Genomic DNA, 17,313 nt, shown 5'->3' with positions numbered 1-17,313 from the left:
ATTATTCTGTGTGCATTAATTTATACCAATAGGGAGCCATCAATTCTAAGCCCTCGGATCAAACCGACTTAAAACAGCGGTGTAGATGTGATCTTCAAGGCGGTGGAGAACCGACATTCGAAGGAGAGACTAACCCGTGGGTCCCATAGGCCGGCCAGCCTGTAGGTGGGGTCGGCTGGCCCCATATGTCAGCCCTTTGGGTGTGGGTCTTAGTGAGTTGCCTTCTAGAGTGTTCTAAAGTCTTCCCAAGTCGGTTTCGTCGCGGATAAACATGATTTACTTTGACGAATAGGTCCACCTTGATAGTTTTCTGATTAAATCCTCCTGCATTCACATATTCACCAAAGCTCGTGGAATTCATTAGTTAAACCTCTATTCCTATGTTTGGTGATGGAATTAAGTATATATGCAGGATATGTTGATGGTTTTTTATTGATGTTAACAATCATCAACACTCGGCTAGGACCGCGCCCTCCTCTCCCATATCGACACATGGTAGCAATAGGGTCCGCGAAGCTCTGAGGGGCAATGCAGAAATGGTACGGCCATATCCTCACTAGGCTACGCAAGGACAAGTGAAGCGTGTGGTTTAATGCGGCCATCGAGGTGGAGCGCTTCCATGTTTGCTCGTAGAGTGACGAAGGGTGGGCCATCGGTGCCGACTGTTGCAACCATGATGGTGACAGTGAATGGGTGCCTATAAGGGGTCCCAAGTGCATCGAGCTCCGAGCACACAAGCTCGTTGATTTGGAACTCCTCGTCATCCTCATGAAGCATCCGAGTGCCTTTAGCTTGAGGCAGATGCTGAAATCACGAGGGTAGGATTCTCAATGCTGTGATAATCCCACAGCCCCCGAGCTTAGTGTCAACTAAGCCATTCTTTGAACCAAGCCGCTCTAGACTTATGTAGTTAGTTCACAGAGTAAGGTGCTTCTGAGTGGAATGGTTTTAGTTGACTGTAGTTGCTTGGACTTGAAGTTAGGTGACTGAGTAGTCTGCTTCCAATAGTAAGGCTTTGGATGACTGAAGTCGCTTCTGAACTTAGTCATTTTTATTGAACGTAATTGACCAGGAGTCTCAACCTACTTCAAAGTCGCGTAGGATGAGTCAGTCTAAGTGCATCAGTAAACACTTGAGGGGTGGACGTAGTTGACTAGGCATCTCATAGGGTTCAATTACCGCTAAGGATGAGTCAGTTTGAGTGGACATAATGACTAGACATCTCAAAGGGCGCAATTGCCGTAGAGGATGAGTCTATCCGAGTGCGACGACAGGCACTAAAAAGGGACTATAGTTGACTGCATCTCATTAGGCATATATGCCACGAAGGATGAGTCAGTTCTCTTTATCTTTTGCAGCGTGTGTGACCAGGACAAATCGGTCTTTATGGTGTTTGCAGCATGTGCAGATCTCGACAAAATTGAGCCAGCCTTTGACAGGAAATAACCCAGAGGCAATATGTCAAAAGATGAGTTTGTAGCGTGTGCGGCCAGGACAAATTTGTCCCTATGGTGTTCGCAGCGTGTGCGTTATTGAGTGCAACGTTAGGCACTATGGGGTGGATATAGTTGACCAAGCATCTCAGAGAGCGCGTCTACTGCTAAGGATGGGTCTATCCGGGTGGATGTGAGTGACTAGACATTTCAAAGAACTTGGTTGTTCTAAGTACGGGTCTATCCGAGTGCAACAACAGGCACCAAGTGAAGGGACTTTAATCGACCAAGTGTCTCGACAAGCTTCCATAGCTTGAAGGACGAGTCAGCCCTCTTTCGCTTTCGCAACGTGTGCAACTAGGAGGGTAAAAAGAATCATCATAGTATATGCAGTGTGTGCGAGTCCGTCTATCATTACTATGGACCTCGATAGAAATTAGCGCAAGGCTATGTGTTGGGAGCGATGAGTAATAGTCGCAGCGATGGATAACGACGTAGTAGCTGGTATATCCAGTTGGTGAAAGCATAGTAGAAACAAGGCTATAGATCCGATAGGTAGGCAGCATGTGCTAAATAGGCAGCATGTGCCGAGTAAAGCAGCGTGTGCCAAATAGGCAGCATGTGCCGAGTAGTAGTAAGGAATAACCGAAGCCACTATATGCCATAGGTGGAAGCGTAGTAGCAGCTAGGCTACATATCCGAAGGCGGGAACAATGTATAGTTGTCTTCCGAGTAGCAGGAAGCAACGGTGGGAGCCAGATGATGTGTTGGCGGCGTGCAGCTTGCTGGCTTGCTTGTGGCTTGGACAGCTTGTTGCAATCATTAATTGGCTAGGTTACTCAGCTATGGATGTTCATGAGGGACGATATTGCCTTCAGGAGTAGATGTAAACACTAGACCTTGTTGCGCATCACCCAAGGAGGTCTGTTGATCATATGCAAGTATCGACGCAAAAAACGGGGTGATGCGCCAGGCATATAGCAAGCCGAAATGATCTGGGCAGAGTCAGCTCGGAGATCTACTTGGCTTCAACACAAGCCCAATCAATCCTGAAAGTCCCGAAGGCGTGCCAGTCATTTTGACCTGTAATTGACAAGCAGAGAAAGTTTTATCAGTAATTTAGGGTGAAACATGCTGGTTTTGCCTAGACAGTTCCAAGTATGCTGCTTCGAGAACAACCAAATAGGGGAATCGACTAAATAGCCGATATGAGGAGAAATAGACTGTTAAGGAATGTGATGCTCGTGGATCATGATTGATTTGTGATGATGCACCCAGATATAAGTAATATAAAGAAACATCATCAACTAGATGAATATAACCAGTGTAAAGCATTGAGCCGATGAGTTTAACGAGAAAGGATATAACATGCTGATAAATCGACTATCTAGTACAAATGGATCTACAAACACTCTGATTCTAATCTGTTACCATCAACAGTGAGGTTCGACCGGATCAATACAGCTATGATAATGATGACAAACGAAAGCCAAAGAATCCATAAAACCATCTATACATTGACAGGTTCATGAAAAACATGCTATATGTGTGAAAGCACAGGCAAATCGGCTAAAATAGCCGATGCATGCATAGCAAACAAACAAAGTACATATCTCGATCATGAACAAAACCACTAATCGATAATCTCTAATCTAAAGTATTACTAGTGAGGTTCGACCGGATCGATGCAGCTATGGTAGTGTCATTAGATTAGATCTCATTAACTAGCGAGTTTATCCAAGATCGAAACATGTCTTTGAATGCATACTATGCTTGATTGGAATAGAGATAAAACAGTCGATCTTGCAGAATTAAGCCATCAATTATGAGATTCAAAGTGTGACCAGACTAGAAGACGACCAATTATGACGATATGAGGCCGATCTATCTCTATCTCAATCTATCGGCACGAAAATGTGATGGGCACACGAGCAACCCAGAAGGGTCTGCTCGATGGAGCTGGAGATCCGCATAGCTTCAACGTAGGGATGATCGATCCTGCGTACTCCTCCCGAGACGTGCCAGTCAATTTGACCCTGCAATTGACAAGGAGAGAAAGTTTATCAGTAATTTAAGGTGGAACATGCCGGTCTGTGCCTAGACAGTTTCAAGTGTGCCGCTTTGGGAGCAGCCATATGGGAAGAGCGACTGAATAGCCGATCCGCACAGAAATCGGTTGTTACAGACTGTAAAGCTCATGGGTAGCGATTAATTTCATATTGATAGGTACAGTACTCGTAGATGTAAATAAGATCATCAGCTAGACACATATTGCTTGTGTAAATCATTGAGCCGATGAATCTAATCAGGAAAAGATATAGCACACGAATAAATCGACTATCTGATACGAACGGATCTACAAACGCTCTAAATCTAATTTGTTACACCAACATTGAGGTTCGACTGGATCGATGGTAGCTATGATGATAGTAATAAACTAAAACAAAAGAATCTGCAAAAACATCCAAACTTCGATAGGCTTTCCGAAAGACATGCTATACGTGAAGGCTCGGATGAATCGGCTAAAATAGCCGATTCAAGTGAAAAGGACTACAGTGTATGAACAATCGACTATTTCATGTGAACGAACCTATGGACTCCTCAGACTCAACCTGCTATCTCTAACAGTGGGGTTTGACCGGATCGATGTAGCCGTGAAAAAGACAACGAATCAAACCCTTAAAGTACACAGATCTATTCATGTTTGACTGAATCATGGATGCACACCGTAGGCGTTAACGCATAGGCGATCGGCTATTTAGCTGATGCAGGCATAGCAAACAGCTAAGGTCACGCCTAACCAGGAACAAATCTACTAACTAGCATCCTCCAATCTACGGTGCCATCAGTGGGGATCGACCAGATCGTTACAGCCATAATGGTGAACTATAAACTAGATTCAACTAGCCAGCAAACCTCTTCAAGATTATTCATGCCTTAACCACGTACTATGCATGATCAAGATTGAAGTAAAAACAGTCGATGAAGCATAATCCGTCTCTCAGAGTAAGAAACATCTTGTTGTAGTAAAGCAAATGACGGACTAAAAGGATATAGGGCCGATCTAAATCGATCTCGACCAGGCGGATTAATGTTGCTGTAAACTAATAACAATGAAAACATCAGCAAGATCGGTAACTTAATGAATCTACCTGAAGGACGCCACCCTTAGATAGAGCCGATAACCTGACCTTAATCTAGTTCGAGCAGTGGAGGTCGACCAGATCGATACAGCCATACTTGAACTAGATAAGAGTCGATAACTAGCTTATACTAGAGTCGCAGTGGAGGTCGACCAGATCGATACAGCCGTACGAACAGAAGTATAAGCCATGATAGTACTTATAGACAAGCCAGAGGTCAGCTGGACCGATGCAGCCCTGCTCGCTGAAGAACTCGTCAAGATCTACTCTACTCCTACTCCTAAGGGTTGGCCAGAGCCAAAAAAAGTAAATGACTTGTGTTTGATTGATTGTGTGTCTTACAATAGCTGGGGTTCAATATTTATACTCAGAGCCTAAGCAAAAATCCTACTTAAGTACGACTCATTATAATCTTTGGTATAAAAGAAAATATTCCTATCTTAAGATAACTTAGACTCTATTCTTTCCCCTTTTGTAGAGTCTAATATGTAGTTTCCTGACACATACTGTAGCTCATCATCATTATCTGCTAACGTCATTCAAAGAGAGTCGATTCCAATATAGCGTCTGAATCAGCTGATATCGATCCTCATGCAATCGATTCCTTGATTGACATGATCTTGGAAGCCTTTGAGTTCCCGCATTCTTCTCCCAAATTTGGGTATCAACACATGCCCCTAAATTTTGGGATAAAAGTGATTTTATTCCAAAATTCCTATTTATCCATTTACCACGTCGCAACCGTTCTATCCAGAGATATACGCACGACTCCTGACTTTCTAGCCTGAGTTTTATATAGTATCGCAATAGTATATCTTCCAACTCACTCGACCTGTTTGCTTTTCCCTTCTCCCTTGAGCAAATCTTAACATCCGACATCGTCATCGCCAAGGCCTCAAACCTTAGCAAATCCTCTGTTCTATCAAGCCGTTATGCAAGCGATCTTCATCAGCATCAAATCTACTTCGGCTTCAATGGTGACTAGCGACCATGTCCCTGAGGTATGCTTCCAAGTTTCCATTCTCCAAGTATCGGCCGCTACCCTGTACATCTTTTTTTCTTAAATTTATTTCATCCGATTTCTAGGAAATGAGGAACAAAATCTTGATTCCATCATCTATTGCTTCCAATGTCTATTTTCTTGGGCCTATGGGTAACCCTGATCCATCTGATTTCATCCATCAAGAAACCAACCAAATCCCCTTCAAACAGTATGTAGTGGATTCGTCCTCCTGGAATATCAAAACCCCCTTTAGAAACTAGCCTAAAATGCCTAAGGGATGGAGAGATTGGTTTTGTAGGGTATCCAAGAAAAAGGCCAGAGATTGGGAGGTTTATGATTTGAATCAATGTTTGACACTCTCGTTGTCTGGGATGGAGAGGAATGATTCACTCTTGATTTTCGCATCCTATTTCTGGTCCAATGCCCTGAACGCCTTTGTTTTTTGTCATGGTCCAATGACCATCACTCTAGCCAATGTTTAATGTTGACCGGACTTAGAATTACTAGATCAATGCAACCTTATGAGTACTTGAGTGCTGGTTCCAATAAATTAGCCAAGATATCAGACTGCACAGGATGGGCAAGTTACATTCTGAACCATATTGGAGACGAATCAAATATTAGTGAAAAGGAATACGTGGCCTTTCTAAACATGTGGTTAGAAAGATTCATCTTCTGTGGGTCATCTTGTGGTCTGACTTACAATCATAAACTCATGGCAGAGCATCTAGCAATACGCAAAGATATCGCTCTTGGAAAGTATCTGCTAGGAGCTGCTTATTATCTGATGTACCAGGTAGCTACCCAATTACTGAAGAATGAACCAGTGCATACTATCAATGGCCCTTGGTGGTTGATACAACTGTGGCTCAACCTGTACATGTACAAGGTTGTACGGCCTGATCTCAGAAGCCTGAGTTTTCCTTCCTCCAACTTTAATGAGGAATATAGAGGCAAAGAAGGAAGAACTCATCAGTGCATGAACTATGGTGAGGCTGCATCAGCCATAACAATTGATATCGATATTGGTCATCTCTTCAAAAAGTTTTATAGACGGTTTGATGCAGATATCCTGACTCGGCTACCATATGATGAGGATGAGAACAATGAGCTAATTTTCCCATTCAAATTTCAATTTGAATCAGGCTGTTCGGATGAGACAGCGGCTGCAATCTTTAATTCCTTCATCAAGCCCTGCGTTCTTCCAGCCGAATTTTGTCATGGTCATGGCAAAATGGCTATAGGCTCCTTTCTTCTAGGCAACCTTCCAACTTATGAGTTTTACAATCCATCTTTCATAGCCTGTCAGTTTGGTTTTGGTCAACTCCCCCCTCAATTGTTCTTCAAAAACACATTGAAGCCAAGAAAAAATATCAGTGAGGTGATGGAAGCCTCTAGAGTCTTTCAATTGGGATCAGATCTTCCTTCCCTTTACGTGCACGACTAGATCAGAGTTGGCTTCTCTTCCACTCTCTTTGACTCCAGGTGGCAAGAATGGCACTCCCATCTTTTCTATGGGTTGGTCAACCCTTTGTGCATAGCGCTAGACGGGGAATTCGCTTCTGACATTGAGGTAACTTTCATTCCCTTTTCAGAGACATTACTTGATGAATTCCCTTGCCAACTGTTTTAACTGACCCTTTTAGGACACTAAATTCGATCCTCCAAGCTTGCATAGGAAAGGACATCCTATAGATTATCAGCCACCTTGCCCAATTTCAAGATTAGGATCAACCGCACCTTCTCTGAAGAAATTGATGAAAACCCATGTTGCTCCCACGATTGTGACGTATCAATCTTGAAAGCGTAAGGCGGTCCAATGGGCAACCCAGAAAGCCATTACTGGGAAAAGACTTCGTAGAATGAGACCATCAGCTGCTTAGGTAAACAATCCATATTCTTCTCAAACAGATGTTCAACTTCTGATCCCCTTTTTTCACAGTTATCAACCATTGCATCCCAATCGGTTCTGGGCGTGGAGCTGTTGTCCTAGGCGTTTGATTCGACATCAACTAGACCTTCATCAGCCAATCCCCGAGAAGAGCCAATTTTGGTTGAAACAATAGATGCTTCCAAAATAGCAGAAGATGTGAGTCCTTCTATCTTATCCTTGATGCTGCCGAAGTGTTTTCTCAAAAATTCTTGATTCTATTCAACTTTTATTCTTCATCTGACTTCTTACCATGCTAGATACTTCCTGAGGAAACACCTACACAAGAGCAGGAATCTGACAGTCTCCTCATTGAAAATGATCCTACTATTGCTGATATTCAAACTGTCGATTCCCCAATCTAGCACACAACTGATGGTAGGAAAGTCACATGCTCAATTTATTTCTCTACAACAAACATGTACTAAAAATTTCCCCTGATGTTTGTAGATGTCAATGTTGAGAGTTCAAAGCCGATTCAACTAGATATTACTGGTGCATAATCAGCTATTCCTCCTCTTTAGACAGAGGCTACTATAGAAAAAGGTATTGTATCCTCTTCACCATCCATTTTGTTATAAACTGATTCAAACTTCCTAATCAAGATTTTCTTATACACAGGCACTCAATCTTCTAGCCTTGAGCTACTCTTTCAATCTTGAGGAGTATCTTGATAAAGATGATATCAGTTCATTAGCCACCTCCTCTAAGGAAGCTTTATAAGAAGAGACCAGAAATCAACTAAGAGATATATTGCCAATGTTTGAGAAGAATATAGCCGATTTGGTCCAAGACACTAATTCAATGTAGAGAGTCTTCTTGGCTATTATGGGTAATCCATCCCCAGTTATCTCTAGAGTCTTGTCACCTTTATCTATTTTTGAAGATCAGGCCCTGAAGGTGAAAAAGACTCAGAGGAATCTGTCCGACCGTGAAACTTTATTACCCAAGGGGAACTCCAACAGGCAAGAGGCCAAAGAGCTGACACAGCTGATTAATCATTTGTAGAACTCCTCCCTTAGGATCGACCCAAAGTTGTCTCAACTGGAAATCAAGCGTGCAGAACTTGAGAGGGAGCTAGAAAATGTGAAGGTTGCCATTGATCATCATAAGTCCACCCTGGCTCAAATACCTGATGCCATCAAACAAAAGAAACAGGAACTACTGGCCAAAGTCAGAGAAGGCAGAGCCATCTGAAGTAGCCTCAAGAACATTCCTATATCAGCCGAAGAAGATAAGCAACAAATCATAGAAGTTGATGCTATTTGGCTAGAAGTGTTGAAAGCAATCTAGAATGTTCTAGACTTGTAATTTGTGTATTATATATCTTGTGTAGAATCGATGGTGATCATACTCTCTATCGCCTAATTGTACTTCTTGTTTCGGCTAAAGAGCCGATTTGAAAATAGCCGATTCCAAACTTCCAACCTTAATCCAATTAAGTCTGAAAACACGGCCTTTATTAAGAGAATCCCTCAATCTTTTGTCCTTAGTCACCTAGCGCCGTATTCTCTTCGGCATCAATGAAGTGGTGCTTCACCTTCTATTAATTGTGATTGTCTTTTTCACATCCTGAGGCGTCCACTTCTTCGCTCCATGGCTTCAAATACCAATCGAGGGCTGTGATCTCGAACACATCTACATTCACAACCGCTCCTGTTCCTTTGCACTTCTCTGCCCTCGCAAAACTCTGTAGCGGCCTTCTTCCCTTTCTAGTAGATCCAATCAACTCAATGGCCGGCAAGGACAATCAAGGCAACCATGCAGTGGAGGAGATCCCGGAGGAGAATATGCCGGTGAACCAACGCCTTCGATGCATGAGGTGAGATCAAAATCTTTTATTCATGATGATGAACTGTTCTGACTTGCCCATAGGTTTGTTTTGAATGATAGTCTTCGTCCTCTTCCCAGGGCCAATGAGCCCTCTGATGCTGCATCTTCTACACTGACCTCATCGTCGGGTTCTTCTGACACCTACGACGGTGACGACGCCCGGCGTTTCCTCTAAGAGTGGACGGTAGCCCAAGACCGTTATTCCGAGGTGACTCAGAAAAATGGCCAGCTTGAGATCTGTCTTGGGGTCTCCTAAGCTACCCTTCATGCTGCCAAAGTGGAGGCCAGTGCCATTCGGGCATGGCTGGCTGAGTCCAATGCCATGGTGGCGAGTAAGATGAATTCCAGGAACGCTCTATTTCGATTTCCATTGTCTTTTATGCTAATAACTTTCCTGTTTCTATGATCGCCAGCCCTGATGGTGCAGTTGGAGTCCCTTAAACTAGCGGCGAATGTGGCCATGGATGCCATCAATGCTCGGGCCCCCCTCATCAACGTTCGCGTCCACGACATCCCAGCCCGCGTCTAGGAGATCGCTCTCCACGACGTTTGTCATGGTGCATCGGTGGCGCTGGCCGCGGCGCAAGTTCAGACCAGGTACAAGCTCCATGCCATGGAGACTAGCTTCCCGATGGGCGATGGCCCTAAGGAGCATGAGGATCTGATTGAAGAATTCGTTGTCGCGATGGAGGCCATTGTGAACATCACATCTGCTCAGGATGTGGTGAACAAGGTCTTCAATTAGTTTGTATTTAGGGCAAACTAATGAATGAAATCTTCTACTTTTTCATGACCGTGTTTCAATGCAATGCCCTTGTATGTGTCACAATTGTCTTTGTTTTTGCTTTTGCTCTATAGGCGATACATATCGTATCGGCTTTTACATCTTTGGGTTTATTTTTTGAACTAGAGGCGATACCCTTCTGATACCGGTTATTAGAGCCGATGACTAAACCAATCGGCTATCAGGTGTTGATCAAACAATCGGATCATATCCCTTCAAATATTTTTCATCGCTCATTATTGATAGGTTGCACTAGAACTTTTTAGACCAAAGGTTAAACGATCGATCGGTCTAGGCCAAGCACCTCATTAAGCAAAACAAAACTTCCTTTAATAGATCTATCAACTCTGACTTGCACTTATGATTCGACTTAGCGCTCACATACGTCGACCTAAGCCTAGGACCAATGCTTATTTTCATTAATCCAACGGCCGATGCGAAGCCATGACTATTCACTAAAACAAACTCTTAGAGCCGAATGCTTGGATCGGCTATTGGCCCTCATTATTGATCTTAATGAAGCCTCCTTCCCATAGCTTGCTAGAAAAACACTTGAATTCTTCTAGTTCCCAATACACTGGATCGGCTATTGCGATACTCATGGACTCATCAGCACGAACTAGCTCGACATCATCTCCATGCCATTGAATCAAACACTAATGCATGGTTGATGGCATACAACAATTTACATGAATCTAGTCACAACCAAGGAGTAAACTATATGACCCTTTTCCATCGATGATGAAGAATGTGGTGAGCAAAGTCTTACTCCCAATTGTTAGTTCAACGTTCATTGCCCCCCAGGTCTTAGACGCATTACCCCCAAAGTCCTTGAGCATCATGTCGGTCTCAATCAGATGTCCTGGTCCCTTGCCAAGTTTATGAAAAGTGGTGTAAGGCATAAGATTGACAGAAGCACCTCCATCCACCAACATCTTGTTCATCAGCTTCCCATCAACAAAACATTTTACATATAAAGCCTTTAAGTGCCGATGCTTGACTGGTTTAACTATCAACTTGGCAACTATTTCTTCATACTCCGATTCATCAAAATATGAATAAACTTCTTGATCTGCTGGAGCTCTGAATTCTGACGACAATAGAAAAGTCGTTTGAATATTAGCCGATGGTTACTTTCTATCGGCTGTTTGCTTAGCACGCCACACTTGAGGTCTACCAGATGCTTGAGCCTGTTCTAGTTTCTCTTGATCTGGTTGATGTCAGGACCTTAGTCTTTCCTTTGAACAGCCTAGCATCGACCATGTTTTGATCTCCTAGGAAAGGATTATCATCAACTTTCATTTTCTGAGGCGTATCGAATTTGAGCCTTCCTTGCTGAATAGCCCTCTATATATGCTGCCAGAAAACTCTACACTCATTAGTAGAATGAGATGTAGCATTATGAAACTTGTAGAATTTCTTATTCTTCAACTGATCAGGAGGCAACATAACATGATTATCGAGCAACTTGATCTGCCCCTTCTCAAGCAATAAATCAAAGAGCTTGTCTGATTTCATGAAGTCAAAGTCATAGCTCTCCACGACTCCTCTTCCCCAAGGATTTGGCACCATTACCGTCTTCTTACCACAATTCCATTCAGCCATGGCAGCCTCTTCTTCTTCTTCATCGTCTTCATAGCCGTCATCGACTGGATATGGATTATAGGCTTCGGCCATTGTGGTACTTTTATGGAATCAGGTATCTCTGCGCATACTCTGGAATTGGCTATTGAGCGTTGCCACTTATTGAGCCAATTGACCCAAGTTATCAAACTCTTGTCCCAGCAGCTTCTCCCTCCATGTTGGCAACATCCCTTGAACGGCCAAAGCAGCTAGCTGATCATCAACCAAGTTTAATGAGAAGCACAAATTTCTAGTCTCTTGGAACCTCTGAAGAAACTCGGTGCCTAATTCATTAGTTTTCTACCTTATAGTTGTCAAATCGGTAATCTTCTTTTCTCCTGTCCTAGTGTAAAAATATGTATGAAACTTCTTCTCTCGGTCAGCCTAATTGGCAATGGATTTAACTGACAGTGATGAGAACCAGGTGAAGGTTGGCCCTGACAGGGACAAGGAGAAGAAACGAACTCGATGGGCTTCTTCAATGGATGTTTCACCCAACTATGTAAGATACTGACTGACATGTTCTATTGTGCTTGTGCTATCTTGGCCAGTGAACTTAGCAAACTTTGGGAGCCTATAATTTGTAGGAAGAGCGACCAAATCATACCATTCTGGATATGGGCGTTTATATGAGAAGGTATGCCCTTTTGGCTTCAAACCGAACTAATTCTTCATCATCTCGGTCACTCTCAACGACAACTCATCAGCATTTGAATTTGGATTTCTCCGCACTTGTTGACCCATCTGTGGATTGAAATCCCATGTACCTTGATACCCTGGATTTGGATTCATGTGAAGGGTGTTGTAATCTGTGCCATAATGATATCCCTATGGAATCTTTATTTGCTAGGTCCTTTGCTGGTTTGCTACTTGAAGTCTCTGGTTATAGATGTTAGGATCTATATCTCTACGGATCCTTTGAATTGATGGTGCTATTTTTTGAGCCAACAACGGTATGTGGCCTGATGTGCCAAAATTAATCATCTGGTTCTGACCTTGCCCCGCCGGCTATTACACATGCTGCACTGATGATCTAGGATTATACTATATCTGATTCATAGTAGCACCTTAAACTTGCTTAGATGAACTCTGAACTACCTAGACATCATCGTTACTGGCTAGTGTTACTTCTTGATAGCTAGTACCGGCTTGATTAGTCACCTAAATTGATGGATGTGGAATGTTGTAATAAGCCGGCCCAACCTGATCAAGTGGAAACCAATGAAACACCTCTTTCATGGTGTTGTGGAATGTGTTCAAGAAAACTTCATTATGGTTCAATATGGCATTATGAATAGATTTGTTTACAACTTCCATGAAGAAATGCATGTCTTCAGCTTCATCTGCATCTGTCTGCCCATGCAATAGAACTCTTGGTAGTGGATATTTCTGAACAATTGTATTGTCACGTGTCTTGGTGTAGGACAACAAACACTTGTTCTAAAATTCTTCTATAGCTTTGCTGATGACATCTTTATCTCCATCAGGTAGGTCCTCATAAGGTACCATAAGGATATTGTTGTTGTTGTAAGCCGCCATGATGATTGTGGTGTCCCACCAGGCGTGCCAGAACGTGTGTCAGCACGAAAATATGCCAGGCACATGAGCATGCCAAAAGGGTCTGCTCGATGGAGCTAGAGATCCACCTAGCTTCAATGCAGGGATGATAGATCATGCATACTCCTCCTAAGACGTGCCAGTCAATTTGACCCTGCAATTGATAAGGAGAGAAAGTTTATCAATAATTTAAGGTGGAATGTGCCGGTCTGTGCCTAGACAGTTCCAAGTGTGCCGCTTCAGGAGCAGCCATACAGGAAGAGCGACTAAATAGTCGATCCGCACAGAAATCGGCTGTTATGGACTATAAAGCTCATGGGTTACGATTAATTTCATATTGACAGGTACAGTACTCGTAGATGTAAATAAGATCATCAGCTAGACATATATTGCTAGTGTAAATCATTGAGCCGATGAATATAATCAGGAAAAGATATAGCACACGAATGAATTGACTATCTGATACGAATGGATCTACAAACACTCTGAATCTAATCTATTACCACCAATAGTGAGGTTCGACCAGATCGATGACAGTTATGATGATAGTAACAAACTAAAACCAAAGAATCCACAAAAACATTTGTACATCGATAGGCTAACCAAGAACAAATCTACTAACTAGCATCCTCCAATCTACAGTGCCATCAGTGGGGATCGACTAGATCGTTACAGCCATAATGGTGAACTATAAACTACATTCAACTAGCCAGCAAACCTCTTCAAGATTATTCATGCCTTAACCGCGTACTATGCACGATCAAGATTGAAGTAAAAACAGCCGATGAAGCATAATCCATCGCTCAGAGTAAGAAACATCGTGTTGTAGTAAAGCGAACGACAGACTAAAAGGATATAAGGCCAATCTAAATCGATCTTGACCGAGCGGATTGATGTTGCTGTAAACTAATAACAATGAAAACATTAGTAATATCGGTAACTTAATGAATCTACCTGAAGGACACCACCCTTCGATAGAGCCGATAACTTGACCTTAATCTAGTTCGAGCAGTGGAGGTCGATCGGATCGATGCAACCGTACTTGAACTAGACAAGAGTTGATAACTAGCTTATACTAGAGTCATAGTGGAGGTCGACCGAATCGATGCAGCCATATGAACAGAAGTATAAGCCATGATGGTACTTACAGACAAGCTGGAGGTCAACCGGACCGATGCAGCCCTGCTCGCTGAAGAACTCATCGAGATCTACTCTACTCCTACTCCTACTCCTAAGGGTTGGCCGAAGCCAAAAAAAGTAAATGACTTGTATTTGATTGATTGTGTGTCTTACAATAGCTGGGGTTTAATATTTATACCTAGAGCCTAAGCATAAATCCTACTCGAGTACGACTCATTATAATCTTTGGTATAAAAGAAAATATTCCTATCTTAAGATATCTTAGACCCTATTATTTTCCCTTTTGTAGAGTCCGATATGTAGTTTCCTGACACCAATTGTAGCTCATCATCGTTATCTGCTGACGTCATTCAAAGAGAGCCGATTCCAGTGTCGCGTCTGAATTAGCTGATATCGATCCTTATGCAATTGATTCCTTGATTGACATGATCTTGGAAGCCTTTGAGTTCTCACGTTCTTCTCCCAAATTTTGGTGTAAACGCAATCAGATGATTTATTATGATTAATGGAACACTAATTATAACAAGATTGATAACTGGTGAATTAGCCAAAAATAGCAAGGAAAATCTTACTAATCTTAGCAAATTCGATAACTGGTGATAATGTATTAAACAACAAGTTATTTAACACAAGATCGATAACTAACTACGATAGAGATTCGTAAGAGATCAATCAGCTGATGCATCCTTACAAACTACGATAGAGATTGATAACTAACTTATATTACAACTCATAAGAGATCAATCAACTGATGTAGCCTTACAAGTAATATACAAGTCATGACGGTACTCACAGATTAGCCGAAGGTCGATCGGTCGATGCAGCCCTGCTTATTGAAGAACACGTTGAAATCTATAGTACTCCTACTCCTAAGGGTTGGCGTAAAGCCAGAAAAAGTAATTTGTATTGATTGATTGGTTCTTCTTTACAATAACCGGGGTCCAATATTTATACCTAGAACCTAAACATGAATCATACTCAAATACAACTCATTACAATTCTTGGAACAAAAGAAAACATTCCTAACTTAAGATAACTTGGACCCTCATCTTTTTCTTTTTGTAGAGTCCGACATATTCTCCCCGACGCCATCCGTACGTAGTCCATTGACGTTGTCTGCTGACGTCATTTATAAAATAGCCGGTCCCAGTACCATATCTGAATCAGCTGATATCGATCCTTACGCCATCGATTCCTTGATGACACAATCCTGGAAGCTTTGAGTTCCCGCGTTCTTCTTCCCAAATTTTGGTGTAAACACATGCCCACCAATTTTGGGATAAAAATGATTTTATTCTAAAATTTCATTCATCTGTTCACCGCGTTGCAACCACCCATTCCAAAACAAACGCGTGACTCCTGGGTTTTTGAGCCAAACTTTATATAGCATCCCAATAGTTTCACCTTCAATCCACTCAGCCAATTTACTTTCCCCTTCTTCTTTGAGCAAGCCTCAACAACCAAAGCTGCCACCACTAGAGCTCCAACCCTAGCAGTTTCTCTACTTTGCTCAAGCTGCTTTTTCAAGTTACTCTTCTGCAACCCTTTCTCAGATTTAGATCTATTCCAACTACAATGGCGACTAGCGACTACATCGCTGAGGTACGTCTCCAAATTTCTGCCTCTCAACTATCAGTCGTTGCTCTGTATTTTTCTTTTTTCTCAAGTTTATCTCATCTAGCTTTCCAAGGAATGGAAAATGAAATTTTGATCAATTCGTCTATTGTTCCAAATGCTTATTACCTTGGACCCATGGGAGATACTAATCCTTTGGATTTTATCAACCAAGAAACCAATCAAATTCCTTTTAGGTAGTCCTTGGTAGATCAATATTCTTGGAACACCAAAAATCCCTTTAGGAATTGGCCCAAAATGCCTAAGGGATGGAGAGACTGGTTCCGTAGAGTGCCAGACAAAAAGGGCAGAGACTGGGAAGTTTATGATTTAAGCCAATGCCTGACACTTTCATTATCTAGAATGGAGAGAAACGATTCACTCTTAATTGTTGCTTCTTATTTCTGGTCCAACACCTTGAATGCCTTCGTCTTTGGTCATAGCCCAAAGACTATTACCTTGGTCGATGTTTATATGTTGACCGGCCTTAGAATAACAGGACCAATGCAGCCATACGAACTATTAGGTGCTGGGTTAAAGAAACTAGCCAAAATATTGGACTACACAGGATGGGCAAACTATATCCAGAACTACATTGGGAATGAATCGACTATTAGTGAAGGAGAACATGTGGCCTTTCTGAACATGTGGTTAGAAAGATTTATTTTCTGCGGATCATCTTGTGGTCCGACTTACAATCACAAACTCTTGGCAGAGCATCTACTAGTAGGTGTTGAGATTCCTCTTGGAAAGTATCTGCTAGGATCAGCTTACCACTTGATGCATCAGGTGGCTGCCCAGCTGCTAAAGAATGAAGCAGTGCACACCATCAGCGGCCTTTGGTGGTTAATACAAATGTTGTTAAATTTGTATATGTACAAGATTGTGAAGCCAAATCTCCATAATTTGAGTTTTCCCTCTTCCAACTTTGATGAGGAATATAAAGGCAAAGAAGGAAGAACCCGCCAGTGTATGAACTATGGTGAAGTTGCATCGGTCCTAACAATTGCTCTCGATGTAGGCCACCTCTTCAAGAAGTTTTATAGAGGGTTCGATGCAGATATTTTGACCTGGCTACCCTATGATGAAGATGTGGACAATGAGTTGGTCTTCCCATTCAAATTTTGATTTGAATCAGGCTGCTTAGATGAAATGACAGCTGCAATCTTCAATTCTTTCATCAAACCCTGTGTTCTACCAGCCAAATTTCATCATGGCCGTGGCAAAATGTCCACAGGTTCTTTTCTTCCAGG

This window comes from Miscanthus floridulus, chromosome 10 (assembly GCF_019320115.1).
Source record: "Miscanthus floridulus cultivar M001 chromosome 10, ASM1932011v1, whole genome shotgun sequence".
Taxonomy (NCBI): Eukaryota; Viridiplantae; Streptophyta; class Magnoliopsida; order Poales; family Poaceae; genus Miscanthus; species Miscanthus floridulus.
The sequence above is the reverse complement of the archived record's forward strand: the minus strand, read 5'-3'. Positions refer to the sequence as shown.